A 15,220-nucleotide genomic window follows, 5' to 3' on the forward strand; every position below is an offset into this window, starting at 1 on the left:
TTTATTGCGAACACAAAAATCCGGAATACATTGTCATAGTAGTTGCTATCACTATGACGCCATAATAACTCTCTATAGTCGATTTCCTAAAATTACTGCCAACAACAACTAGGTGTTTCTAACAGGAAATTCAGTTGTACGGTTAGACGTATCAATTTTTTTATGTTCAATGAATCACATTCGTATGTTAATTTTTTACCTTTTTTACACCAGTAAACCCTATTTATTGGCATTAAGTATTATACACGCAACATCCACGGTCCCTTACTCAGGTAAATGACGCTCTATTATAGTCAACAAGATATGATTTTTGAATACAATTAGCAGGCAAGGAGCTGTCAATAGGTGTCAGAAACACTTATCTTCTCAAGTACCACAGGCCCGTTGGACTCGAAGAACAAACACTTTTCAAAGCTTGTGTCATAAATTTGTTCACGGCAATTTAAAGTTTGACAAGAATGACAACAAAATCAGACATAAAAAGGGACAATTGATGGAATTATTACGTTGTTTACAGAATAAATGGTCACTGATAACAGTTAATTTTAGAACTTAGAAGACACAAGTGAAGAACACCTTTTAATAAAAATCTTGAATTAGATAAAGTAGAGACAGCAAACAAATTAACTGCATAATACAGTCAGTGATATTACATCATACAGTTGTTTCGTCCGTCTAGGACTCGTCAATGATATTACATCATACAGTTGTTTCGTCTTTCTAGGACTTGTCAGTGATGCTACACCATAAAGCTGTTTCGTCCTACTAGGACGCGTCAGTGATATTAATCATACAGTTGTTTCGTCCTTCTAGGACTCGTCAGTGATGCTACATCATAAAGCTGTTTTGTCCTTCTAGGACTCGTCAGTGATGCTACATCATAAAGCTGTTTCGTCCTTCTAGGACTCGTCAGTGATGCTACATCATACAGCTGTTTCGTCCTTCTAGGACTCGTCAGTGATATTACATCATACAGCTGTATCGTCCTTTCAGGATTCGTCATTGATACTACATCATACAGCTATTTTGATGCTGTGGTTATTGTGTAAGGTATTGTTGTACACCAAACTTTGGGTTGTAGAAGGCTTTCAAAACAACATCATCTGTCTTGCTTGTCCACACCAGAATTAGACTGGACTATTTTAACAACTATGTAACATAGGTATTACAGGACATTCATCCGTCTTTGTTCCGAGTATATGAAAGGTCTACTCAAAATATTCAAAAACATTTGTTGAAGTCGTAAAACAATGAGAAAACAATTACTGTTGACAAACCTGCCTTGTATCACTCAATCGATATCTCTGTTCGCATTGACTGCGGTCCTTATCCCCATCGGGACAAACCATCTGAGTATCGTAAGCGCTTAAATAGGAGTGTAATTGTTAAAAACGAACAAACCTCTCTGCCAATATCATTATCTGGTGTTAAATTACTATGCTTAGGCTTTTATCAACATACAAGGACGACAAATTCGTATTTAGAGAGTCGGACTGGTAATGGAGGCAAGCTTGATCCGACACTGGCAGTCTATGATCAGGAATGATATGGCCTTAATGGCTATTGTATTATAGGGATGCCTCAAAGAGTAGAAAACTAATCACTCACAAGAACAATAAGATATTTGATAAGGCTTACCTCTGCTTCACTTCTTCTGTAAAGGATTGTTATCAAGTTGGCTATATTGAACACATAATGGTGAGTTAAAAGACAGGTTGACCTTCTCCAGCTTGTGTCTTAGAAATGCATTTACTCTGTAATGCATCTTTAGTCGCCATTGATGTTAGCTTTTTCAATCTATTGAGTATTGGAGTCATGGTGTTAGTTGTTTGGGGGTTGTCAAGGTAAGAAAGACTACTTCGATGGTTAGTTAACTTGAATATATGCTTGCAGGATTGTACAATAACACGCAGATGTTTTTACACCTAGATGGAAAATGAGGAAAGTCAAAATAAATCAAAAGAGATGTGAAATGCTAAAAATGGACCGTATTTTGATCTTGTAAAGGAGACTTTCAATATTGGAACATGACATGCAGGGTTTCTGTACATTTCGTGGCCTAGCAGCAGAGCTTACTACCTGCATTCTAACAGGATAGAGGCTTTTTGATGAAAATTTTGCTTTGCTGAGATGAAATAGATACTCTCATATAGTAATACTGATGGTCATGTAAATCAATATATTGTCTCGACTTGGAAAAGTTTTGACGGTATCCATAGAATATGGCAGAGTTAAAGATAAATCAATGCGCCCTGTGCTTTAAGTAAGGTCTTTATGAGGAAGAGTGATCGATACTAGGCAGCCAAAAACCTTGTTATTTAAGCCAAGTTTATGTATGAGGAAGATTAAGCGATATTTAGGCACCAATGAACCTTGTTATTTAAGCCAAGTTTATGTATGAGGAAGAGTGATCGATACTTAGGCATCAACGGGCCTTGTACTGTAGGTCGAGTTTATGTATAAGGAAGAGTGATCGATACTTAGACACCAATAAACCTTGTTATTTAAGCCAAGTTTATGTATGAGGAAGAGTAAGCGATGTTTAGGCATCAATGGGCCTTGTACTGTAAGTCGAGTTTGATATCGAGGAGAGTAAACGATAAAACTAAGAATTCAATGTATGTTCACACACTCGAGTTATAAAATATAGCCAATAAGGACGATCTTATGCTTAATTACCTTGATTAAGATTATTAAATAACTTTACAGGTTATCCAATTTTAACTTTATTTGCACAGTTAAGTGGCCTTTAATTTAATCTGATTATTTCTAAGTATGGGAAATTAATAGCCTCTTAAATATGAAGGTGTTACCTGTTAGGTCACGCTAACTTTAAACATTGGATCAAGACCTTTTATGGAAACCTTCCTTTTTGTAACTATAATGCATGAAATCTATATTAACAAAACATACAGAATGGAAGGCCTTGCAGAACGTCGACACCCTAGACAGGTAGAATTTCACTTTAAAAGAAATTACAGGTATAGAAGTAGAATGTGGAGATATTATATGCATGTGTTCGTACGACTGTCATATTAAGAATTTGGCACGATTCCGAACAGGACGGTATTTCTGAGGTATTATACACTAGGTATCATCACAAGAACTGTCGGCTGGAACGTGTTCATTCTTAGGGGTGTAAGAGACCCTGGGACTGAAATGGTAAGTGGCCAATGTTTGTTTTCTACCTAAGGACGCACTTGTCAAGTGAGAGTTTATCCTACAAGTAGAAACCTTGTTCTGAGATAGGTAAATATGTCAATTTCAACTTTAATTTAAGATTCGTTCTCCTAAGGCTATTGTATTTTTACAAGAGGAGATGCTGTGCTATACTTATTGTGTTTAAGTGCTGAGTCATTTTTGATGTATTTCAGAACATATCATGAACCATAGTTTAGCTCCAAACCAGGAAATGACTTATGTTAAAATCATATTCTCAAATTATGTTAAGGGTGTATGTACGTTCATTTGATGTTCTTGGTCCGTGCAAATGTGGAATACTCATCCCGACAATGTACCTTACCAGGTAAAAGCTGAATGGTCGCCAAGACAATAAATTTGTACCATACACTGGGCACATGTTTTAACAAGTAATATCAGCTGTAGATTACAATTGAAGTGGTTTGAAATTCCAATATGGACGTTTCTGTGTACGATTGAGAGGAAACGCATAGCTGTGCCATCTTGGTAACTTGAGTATGTGGGACACAAGTTATCTTGATCCTAGTTCAGGAAATACTTTCGAAAGACTTAGTTGCACGATATCTCAGTCGAATAGTTTTACCTTAATTCATTTGGGAAAAAAAAACCTTTATTCGAGAGTAGAGCGATAGTCAACAGCATTGATTAAAGATCAATATATCACCGAAACGCAATATCTTAATTGATAAAAAAAAGCTTTTAGAACTAAGATGACAGAAGGGTTCCTGGGGACAGATGAGAACAAAAGTGTTGGTACATTTTTTAAGTCAACCTGTCTGTGTCCCTTATCATAGTCCAATCATTTAGCAGTCAGATGATTATAACGAACTTGATAAAAATAAAGTACTGTAGAATCTCGTTAACTCGAACTTTTATAACCCGAAAACCCTCTATAATTCGAAGTATTTCGCCGATCCCGACCATTTCTCACGGTCCCGCGGACTTCGAGATAACTGAAGTATAAAGATACTGGCGACATCTTTTAAAGACCAACAGAGTTTCACCTTCAATCAGTTTACTCCAAAACATATATTCCATATCAAATATGTTGACACTAGAACGAAATACCAACCTGTTTCATTAGATGCTTTCGAAATATAGTGTTAGAATAAGATTAGTTGATTCGGAATGTCTTGGTTCCATCCAAAGCATGTCATGTTATCAGAATGAGAACGGGTATACTTCAAAGGAAACCACTTGGTATACTACCGAGTGTAAAACTTCGGAATTCTCGTCCTGTTTAAGGTAGATCATGATTTTTGTTTTGCTTCAAAAACAGCATTTCAGATAATATCTCCCCTATTCAACATACGATATAAGTTACAAAACATGGAATAACACCATATGCAACATCAGTAGCGCAGTATTATAAAAAGAATACAAACAACTTCATTACCTTGTGATCGACAAGAATATATTTAGCTGCACAGAAAAAAAGAACCAGTGTCATTCAAGTTTAGTTTGTCTTCTGTTCTAGCTGTGTCGTTTTTATTCGACCCGGCTGCACCGCGGCCAGTGACAATTTCCTACGTTTTGTACTTATTTAGCTGCATCAGCTTTTAAGTTAACTTCTCTGTCTCATTATAGGGAATTTGATACCAGCTCCATCTTTTACCTGGCAATCAGAATCCAAATGCACCTGAGTTTTATTTGATTTTTTGTTAATTTTTTCAGCCAAATGTAATATCTTCCCCCGTGTGTAACTGTCATTTGGTGAATTTTACCTGTAACAGCGGTATTAACGCGTCTGTATAGATGCCAGAGTGACTGTTAAATGCCTTGTCACATTCTTAAGTCAAAGTACACATGTGCATGTGTAAAGTGTAAAATGATATTTTTACATGTGAACAGTGCAGTTGCGGCTGGTGTGAGAATGGATATACCTGTGGAATGAGGTACTCGTGGGTTTATCACCTACTTCTGATCTGACAGGTACCCATCTTGACCCTAAGTCTACCTGGACGTATATTTGTGAAGTCGAAATCATTACGTTGTTAAGTAGCTCAACACCTCTCCTTACTGGAGATTGCATATCATTTGCAACTTAGGTGAAAAAAGAGGATCCGCAAGGGGACAATAACTTAAGTCGTATGTTTTTAATGAACAGTCATATACAGTTTATGAATAAATATTTATCAAACCAGCACTTTATTTGGCTAACGTTATGAAGCAACATGCTTTGAGGGGGCTTTGTAAGAACGACCTAATTAGTACGAGGATATTATATTTGGAAGCAGTTAGACATATCAAAACAAAGTACCTTATTACGTTCAAAAGGTATGGAATCGTAAGAAAGAAAATCATACCACGCACATTTATTATGAATTGTATCATGCTTTTGTTAATATCGTTAATAACTAATAATATTAATCCACGATGAATCAGTTCCTGTGAATCACTCGGTTCCCACAGAGTGCTGATATACACCGAGTATTACCTATAAGCTACTGTAGTGGCTATGATTCAACAAGGTAGCATTACATATCCTACACATACTTTTACAAACCACAGATATGACTGGCCAGAAAACATCGTCTCTATACAGTACGCGATTATCATTATTATTGACAGAACTAAATACAGTATAGACACCAATGGGAACGATGTAGAATGTTCGCACGCCTTTCTTGACAGTGAATTTTGCATGAAATTACTCTTTTAAGGCAGGTAAACTGTTTGTATTGACGTCTGTCATTACTTTTAACAATTCACAGTTACCTGTGTATAGCCTACTGAGTATAAGTCTAAAATGCAATTTAGTGCCCGCTGAGTTACTTATTGAAGATGGTGTGTTCACCTACCTGTTCACTTAAAAGCTTCATGCAAAATTAAGTTTTCAAATAATCTTGTGATCTGAGGTATGGCGCCATTGAAAGTTTCGAAAGATGAAATTATCAGTGTAAAGACCGATGGGAACTTAAGAAATTGTAATATTGACATAAAATCTATACTTAATATCTATCAAATATGTTGCATTTATTCAATAATTTTACCTTCTTATGTTTTTTCACGATGGTAATTACACTGCTTACAATAATTTCAGCTACGAATGTTTATGAACCTATCTTGGTATCTATATCATCACAACATAATTTTTGTTGACTCTTTATATATGGAAATGCTTTGTCATCCCCCTTGATTCTGTAATTTCCGATAGTTTGACGAGTTTCACTGATAGTGCAGCCATGTATAGACATGTCCTAACTCTAGTGTTGTTGATCTATATGAAGAAGTACCTCCCTTTTGTAACCCCAGGTACAGTACCACGACTGGTTTTTAAACTATTTACCTTTTGAAAACGAGTTGTAGACAAGAAATCCTGAACCAACACAGCAAAAGCACGTATGCTTTTGAAGAATGACAATGGACCATCGACTGGTGTATTGCTGTAGGTAGGGGGTCTGTGATTGGTTGGGACATTGGTACTACCTGGACACATTAAGTAACACATAAGTGCGTATGACAGCGAAGGTGTTTTATGTACCGACCTAGCCATTTTTTATATCAATATTGATAATGGCACAGAACGACACTCCATGTAACTGTCCCCTTTGGCAGCGTCTATAGTAACATGGGTGTGTGGGATCAGAAAGGCTTTTATTAGACTTTTGGAACCAGAGAAGGTTGATGATTTTTTAGATGATTGAAAGCTGGGGACATGAAAAGCCTCCGGATTGTTCAGAGCGCTGTAGCCTCTATCATTCATATTCCTGAATGAATCCTAATGGTATAATCTTAATGTACATTCGCATCAATATTTGTGCCTTTGACCACTGCCTTTTATGACAAGTCATCACAATAGCAACGTTCCGCTTCAGTGAACACTGCACGTGAATGGATAATAATCTAGCGGAATACACGTGCATTGAAACACATGACGGACGTTTAGAATTGATCATTTCAGAAATAGATTGTCGTATGCACATATCTATGATTTCCCATATGGTACGCCGGTCAGTTTCAACATTTGATGAAGCACAGTTCCACTCTGGTTGATGGTCTAACATGGTAAGTCTTTTTGCGGTTATAACATGGTAATTTTCATGTATTATCAATCTTCCGTCGACTTGATGCAAAGAGAACAGTTTCTCTAATTGTTATGTAAAACGTTTTTGAGTGACAAAATCTGCTCGACTGGAATAGACAAAATAACTTTCGGATAATCCTTTAAGATGTACGTGCTGACGCAGGTGTTCCAGAATCATGTGAATTCTTTGCTGAAAATGCTTATAAAGAAATTGATTAGTATTAGGTGATAATCTGTTGGTAACGTCGCTGTGAAAGATTTGTCTTTGGGATACAGGTCACAGATCTGATGGTCAAAACGCCTTGCCTACTTTAACTCATACCAGAGAGGTAAGGAGGTGTATCAATGTTATTGTGTGTATAATACGACTGTTGATCCCCATACATCAATGTTATAGTGATGTTGAGTGTCCGAAGGAGTGACCATGGATATCAAAACCATTGTCCGGAATGGATTGTCGTTAGGACTCTAAAGAGTTAGGCCCTCCATATTTACTCTGGACTTGAGTACAGGAGAGGTCATGCAGCCTGGTCTGTATACGAGGAGGCGACACCCCACCAACAGCCCATATTTCAATATGCCAATCTTTAGTTAAAATCAGTCATGCATGTCAATGTATTTGGCCAGTTAAATTGAGCACGGTCAGCAGCTGGCCCTTACAATGTCAATTCCAGGTTTCACTGAGGACATGCTCACTCTCGCCGTGATATTCTATAGAGTGGTGGCTTTGATAGAAGGCTGAATGTTCTGTTTAGATATTGACTTCCGGTGTTTATAACAACATGGAAATGCTCATAAAAACCCTTAGTGCTACTTGTTTTCATTTTACTTGGCACCTGAAATCTTATTTATATATACATTCAACGTCATTTAATGTTCCAGTCTACACTGCCAGCCGTCAAAGAAAATCAAATTGAACTTCGTGTATACAGATATACCAGTGTGCCTTGTTTTTACGTAAAACACATCAAACTGTTTTTCGTTTTACTTGCCCATCAGCGTGGCATTGTGTTGAAAACTTTTCCATCTGTGCCAGTGTTTGATTGCATGGACTTAAAAAATACGCTGATCTTTCTCATTCTTCTGTACATAAAATCAGAAAAGTGTGTTGGTGTTGGAAAATGTTGTTGATAAGCTAGTAAAAGAATAATTGACACATTTAATCCTGATATTAACTCATCTTTGTTGCTCTGTGGTCGTCCCACTTACACCGTTCACATGCTATTCTTCAACAAAAGACCAAACACCTAGCGGCAGGCTACAAAGGGTATAAACTCTAAAATGCCACTTGTTTCTATATCAGCCAATTTGTCCTATGTCACGTAACGGTGCATAACCAAAACGGGTTATAGTCACCCTATTGTCAGAAATGTGTAGATATCGATCCTTAGTTAGTGTCGTCCCGCTGTATAACATATTTCTGGATCCAGAAACATAATACGGCTAATCGAAAGATTAACAAAACATGGGGAAACATGGTTAAATACACTGAGACAAGATTAAATGCTCTACTGCATCGTCATAAAATGGGCTATTACCGGACCGTAAACACACAATGAGAGACAAAAGACAACTACTGCCGGTTCTTCCCGACATTAGTAGTGTCTTAGGTGTCCTCACAGACTGAGGTCTTACGGCACTGACCAACCACTGTGGCGGGATGGTATGCTGTGTTTGGTATAGATGCCTCCTTATCATGTTTGACTGGACTATGTAGTGTGTCGGGGATGCTGTAGCATGGAACATATCCCTAGACACAGAAAAAAGATATGGCACAACCCACAACAGGTGATATAAATCTAAATTAACCCTGTTTTGGTAACATTTTAAAACATTTTGTTAACTTTAACTGTCTGTTGAAATCATAATGGAAACATTTTAAAGGAAATACTCTATTGATCGAAAGGACGAAGATACACTTCCGTCCACATTAGTGTTCGTAGTACCGTGATCTTGTGTTTGTGGATATCAAATTTACCAATCCTAACAGAAGTATATTTAGCGTGTGCAAATACTAACACTATTATATGTATCAATTCAAGTACTCATTACATATTTCAATTACATTTCTACACTGACTTCATAGCTATGTTAACGATGTGTGACACAACTTGTAAGTGCCGTGAAAAAAGTCAAGTTATAGTATATAGACTTTAATATATCATTCTTTAAACTTACATTAGCCATTAAGATATCTTCAAGAATTTAAATCGTCCCGCATCTGGTGATTTTAAGAGTAACCGATCCCTAGTTTTATTCATTAACACACGTTCCAGTCATGTTCCATGTGAATAACTGACATGACCCTTTTGATAACTGGCTTTGTTATTACGACAAGGTCCACTAATTTGGGGGTTTCAATGCAAATGACCTTAACATATTTAAAACATACTAATGGTTGTTGATTTTACTAGCGTGGAATTTAGTGTAAGTCTTGTCTCGGGGCTGGACTACTGAACGTGTTTAATACCGATAATCTACATATGTTTCGGGATCAGTGTATTTATATAATTATTGTGTGTCTTTCAGATGAGCCAGTGGGAACGATCACGGCAGGAGCGCCAAACACGCAAGACATTTCGAGGGTCGGTTTTAGTCACTTTGCTGCTGGAGAAACATCCAAAACGATTTAGAACCAGAGTGTCAGCTTCAGTGTTTGCAAGGAAATTATTTCGCGACGGGAAAATATCAAGTGTGTTCGGGACAAATGCTTTTGAGGATTCCGATCAGCAATTCTACTGGAATGATAGGGAATCTCGGAAACAATGGAGTACTGTTAAATCCTCTTCGTCTATCCATTCATATGAATTAAAAAATAATAGAAATGTTGGAAAGTTAGTGGAATCCGATGATGAAACAATATTAGAAAGCGTGAAAGGAGAATTAAATTCTCAACCAGAAAAACCATCTGCTTTAAAGACTATAATAAAACAACTAGAGGAGGATTCTTCAGATTTGAAAGAAAATGAAACGAAACCTAAAGTTATAAATTTGTGTCCTCCTGATAATAGTCGTAATGTAACGTCGAGTGATTTTTATACGGATAGCGTTACTCAAAGCTATAATAAGTTCAAGGAGAGAACTCGATTCGGTGGTGGATCGTCATATCCAATGGCATCAAGAGATCACGACGTGATTCCTGAGGAGGAACCCTCCCTGGATAAGACAGGAACTTCCCTAGAACTGGAGCTCACGCCAAGAAATTCGGAACAGTCAAGCGTTATAGAACAGCCAGTACATTCGGAGCAGATGAGAGTTTCTGAACAAGTGAAAAATTGTGAATCGTCGAGAGTTACAGAAACACCGACAAAGCGGTGGCTTGACGGACAAAATTCATACTCAGACAATGAGAAACAACTCATAGAAGAAATGAAAAGAATGAAAGAAGATCATTCCATAACACTTGCTGCCTACGAGGAGCGTATAAAGGACCTGATGGCACGGATGCATGATCTAAGAGGAATAGCCGAAATGTTGGAGAACTCCAGTAACAAATCTTCTCCTTATGGGATCCTTCCGCCCAGATCTAGTTTCTTTAACTTCATAGGTAAATATGATAACCATGACATGGTATTAATTAAGTAACACAATCACGTTTCAATATGATTTAGTCGGAGGGTTTTTTTGAGGCCAGATGTTGTCAAATGATCAATGTTTTAGATAAGGTTATCTAGTCTACAAAGTTAGTCTGCTTTTAGTTTAAACTTATGAAACATTGTAGTGGATGTATAAATACGTGTAATTATAAAAATCCTAGATGATGTTGAAAAATGATGAACTTTCAATAACGGATGCAAAACTACATACACTAAATCTAATTATAGAAATCGGGTATTCAGAATATGAATGAAGTTATATGTTATAAGCACATTGGTGTTTCCTTAAAGTGTGTTTGCTGTACGTGACCACGCCTTTGATGAGGTTACTCCTCAGACAAAGTTGAAGGTGTGTTTGAAGTTTATCAATCAAGTGCTAGTATTACTCCTTAAACTTACCCGAATAACCATTCACACAGGGCCAATAGGTTTACAAAATATACATCTGGTTCGTCACCTGTTATACTTCATTAGGCACGGAATTTTAATTAAATTCCGAGCAGATACATAGGACAATAAAACATTGTCATAATTCTTTTGTTTGATTTTACAACGTCGTAAACAATGAGTCAGTAAGTTAACTTGATAGAATTTCAGACAAATTTGACAATATGATCGCCCATACCTGGTATAGATATTGACTACTTGAGCCAGTCGTACATCGCCTAAAGGTAGCTCCGTACCGGTTTGAGAATACCATCCTTTGATCGTTGATTCGTCCAGTTTAGTGAATGACGTGATTACAAAATGTCTGAATGATGTTACTTATATATCTACCGGTTCCAACACGATCAGCAAGTAGAGCGTTAATCAGGAGCTGTTCGCTTTTTAAATGTAGATCCTACTGAAGCAATTCCGACGAACTGAAGCACAATATTTAAAACAAATTTGATAATTTGTCGTTTCGTATTAGGTATAATTTTTTTCAGAATATGCAAACTATTATCTATATTGTGTATCTCATTTCTTGTTTAGTGCTTCTTTCCAATATCACATTTGATATTTTGTTTCGATCAAGTCGCCTCTTAGTTTTAATATCTATGACTACCCATAAAAAGTCGAAGAACGAAACAGCTGATTATGATGAGGTTGAATTCATTGTTTGTTTCCGGTTTATCTTGTATTGGAGGTGATTTTCACTTCGCTGTACGTGCTTTGTTTAATCCTACATATGAAATATTTTACAACCATTTACAATTACTTGAAAAAATCAGGTCTTACATATCATATGGTCTTAAATGACTTCAATCGTTCAATCCGTATTTGCGGCAAAGCCATAAAATATCTGGTGAATGGACTTTTTTCAATTACCAAAGTGTCTTTTCAGTATATTGTACTAAAAGTAATGACGATTTTCAGTAGTGGTGAAAGTAGACCAGAAGTTATACATTCACGTCCTTTCCTACCTGTTTGATTCAATTTCATTATGGTATAGATAAACCAAATACTCGGACAACCTTTGTGTTTGTCTGACATATGGATAACATTGTTTCAAAAAACTGTCATTCGTATTCAATGTTAAAAAGAAACTTTGAAGATGATAAGTTGAATGCCATCGTATTAATCAAAAGGAAATATGAGAGTTTCTCTTGTACAAACACTTAGAGAACTAATGTTAGTATAATTATATAACACATGTGTAGAGTTTAGGGTCAAATGTTACCATTTGTCAAACGTCACGCACAATACGTTAGCTCGGTCTATTGTGGTTTTGTGAAAAAAACTACAATAGAATTTATAAGTGTCGCTTCAGGCCGGTATAGTTATAAAGTTATTGTCACAATGTCAGTGGGTTGGCATTTATTTTTACGGTATTTAACTTGTCATGTCGTTGTTAAATACGCGTCATTTTGCTTAGAATATTTTATTTAAAAATACATTTCGGTTTCTTGAATTCGACCCCCGACGCCACTGCTGTGAGGAGCCGTTGTCTGGGAATCTGAGGGTCCCACAGAACATTTAAAATTGGGGCTCCGTGGGATTCGTATTCATGATTGGCGACTTATTGCCATCTAGAAATTTTTACTTACTAAAACGTGATTAAAGATTTATAGTGCTAACCTTTCGTTATAAGTCATCATGAATAAATGACACACATACCTCCAATAATTAAAGTATACTTCAAACACTGAAGACGATTTTGGAAAGTAAATACATATAACAGTAACCTTAATTGTTTGATATGACTGCACGCTTCACATCTATCTTAATAGCCAATTAAGATTATAATGCGAGTCTTAAACATGTTTATAAATTACGTAACGTTGAGTGGCAAATATTACTCCAGTCTTAATTAGTCAATACATTTTACGTAAAATTATCAATTTCACAGCAATATAACTCTAATTACATCATGTTTCTTTCTATATCATAAGTACATGAAGTGCGATTTAAATAGAGATGATCTATCGTTTGATATATGCTAAAACAATTATTTGATATTCATTTACTCAGAAATCGTTGATTAAAACATAATCAGCTTAGCAAACCTTGGATTATGACCCTTTCCTTGAGGTGGTTTGCTGAAAATAATTAAAAAAACGACTCATAAATATATGAAAATATTATATGTTTTTATTGATGCATCATTATGTAGGATGTGTTGTCAACCTATATTATGACCTAAATACAGATAGTTATATAAGATTATTTAATATTACTTTTTTCCTTAAAATCAATGAATGCATCTTTTTTTTAATGATTAAGTACTTTAATTACACATTTATATAACATCTTATAATGAAATATAAACTTTTGATTATCAATACATACTTAATTAGTTTTAAAATATCGGTAAAATACTAAAGTAAAGCAAAACCTAATTTCTAACCAGATCTACAATCAAGTAAATAATCATCTTGTTTGATAGTAAATTGTTACATCTAATTTCCTAGATATTATGTGAATGAATATACGACAGCTCATAAAGTTCATTACCTTATATTTATTAATGATAAAAAATATCTTCTATAATGTTATCAATATCAACAAAAGGTGTGAACAAAAACAATGTATCCTTTAGGCCATAATTTTTTCTTAGATACTTATGTTTGATAGCTAAGTAAATAAATAAGCCAAGCTAGTATCTTACAGTGAAATTTTGATAGGAGGAATAGTCACTAAGCTGACAATCACTTTAGAGAGCAAGATTTCTATTGATCAGTAGATGTACCCCATGACCTCATGGGATATTTTGTATATGACAAAACAATCGTTATAGCAGTATGGATCGATCGAGGTATAATATTGACGTTCTGTCAGTGTAATGGTGCGCCATGCTGTGCCCACTCTGTCATGGTATCCGGTCAATACTCTGTAACGAGGACAGCTATCGAGGCGAGGTAATGCCGTTAAATACCTTCCGCTTACATTCCACATCGTTGTGTCTAGGATGTCCTAAATAACACACTATGTCACGATTCTACCCTAACTTCAGTAAATCGATTTCATCAACCAACCGAAAAATTATAATTGTTTTACTGTACAATGATTTGTCGTTCACTTAGTTGATTCAGTCGGTTTTAAAACCATCAATCGAACTGTTATTCAACGCAAAGTCACAGTGGTATTAAACCCTGAAATAAATTTGTACTTACATACATGTACTTTTAAAAGCAGATACAAAACTGCTTACTTTTCGAAATACTTCTCTTTTGATAAGCACATTCTTTCTAATGTAATGCTATATGATGAGGTTTTAAATATTACAAATTCTTTTGTACCTTGATCTATTTGAAGTTACAATCTGAGGTATTAAGTACTGCGTACATAGACAGACAATGCTAGGCCCTGTGGGAGCCAACAGTTGACACAAGATCTAAACGCCTCAAACACGGGACACTTTGCAATGTCAGCTTACAGTATATATAACATATTGTCCAGATTTAGAAATATCAACACTAACATAATATTTCGGAATGATAATTCTCTTTGGATATGTTTTAGAATCACAATTTGCATTGGTCACATTTAGCTCTATTCAGACGTGTAGCAATAAGAATAACTTTACATACATCAGAGTAAAGCTGAAGGGATTTGATTGAGGGGGTGGTACTGTGTGCTTGCGCTTATCTGTACGTATTGTTCGCTGACCCGAGCGGGCAAGCGCATGTCAACATCGAAACACAAAATGATTATTACAGAATTTTTCCTAAAGATTAAAAATACCTTAAAAATCTCAACTTTAAATATATTTAGCAAAACTGACATGGTTTAAGTTCGTAAGGGATACGTTGTTGAAAAGTCTATATCACTTGTTGTGGTCTAGCATATAGTGGATAGCTTCATTTCATTTTTAGTGGTTTACTTAGTGGATGTGTACTTGTGTGTATCTAACAGAAGTATATTGAAATTAACATATTTATATGTAGGTGCTAGGTTGGAACAGGAGCGAAGG

Source organism: Ylistrum balloti, unplaced genomic scaffold (assembly GCF_031769215.1).
Source record: "Ylistrum balloti isolate Yb309-2 unplaced genomic scaffold, AGI_CSIRO_Ybal_v1 Utg371150, whole genome shotgun sequence".
NCBI lineage: Eukaryota > Metazoa > Mollusca > Bivalvia > Pectinida > Pectinidae > Ylistrum > Ylistrum balloti.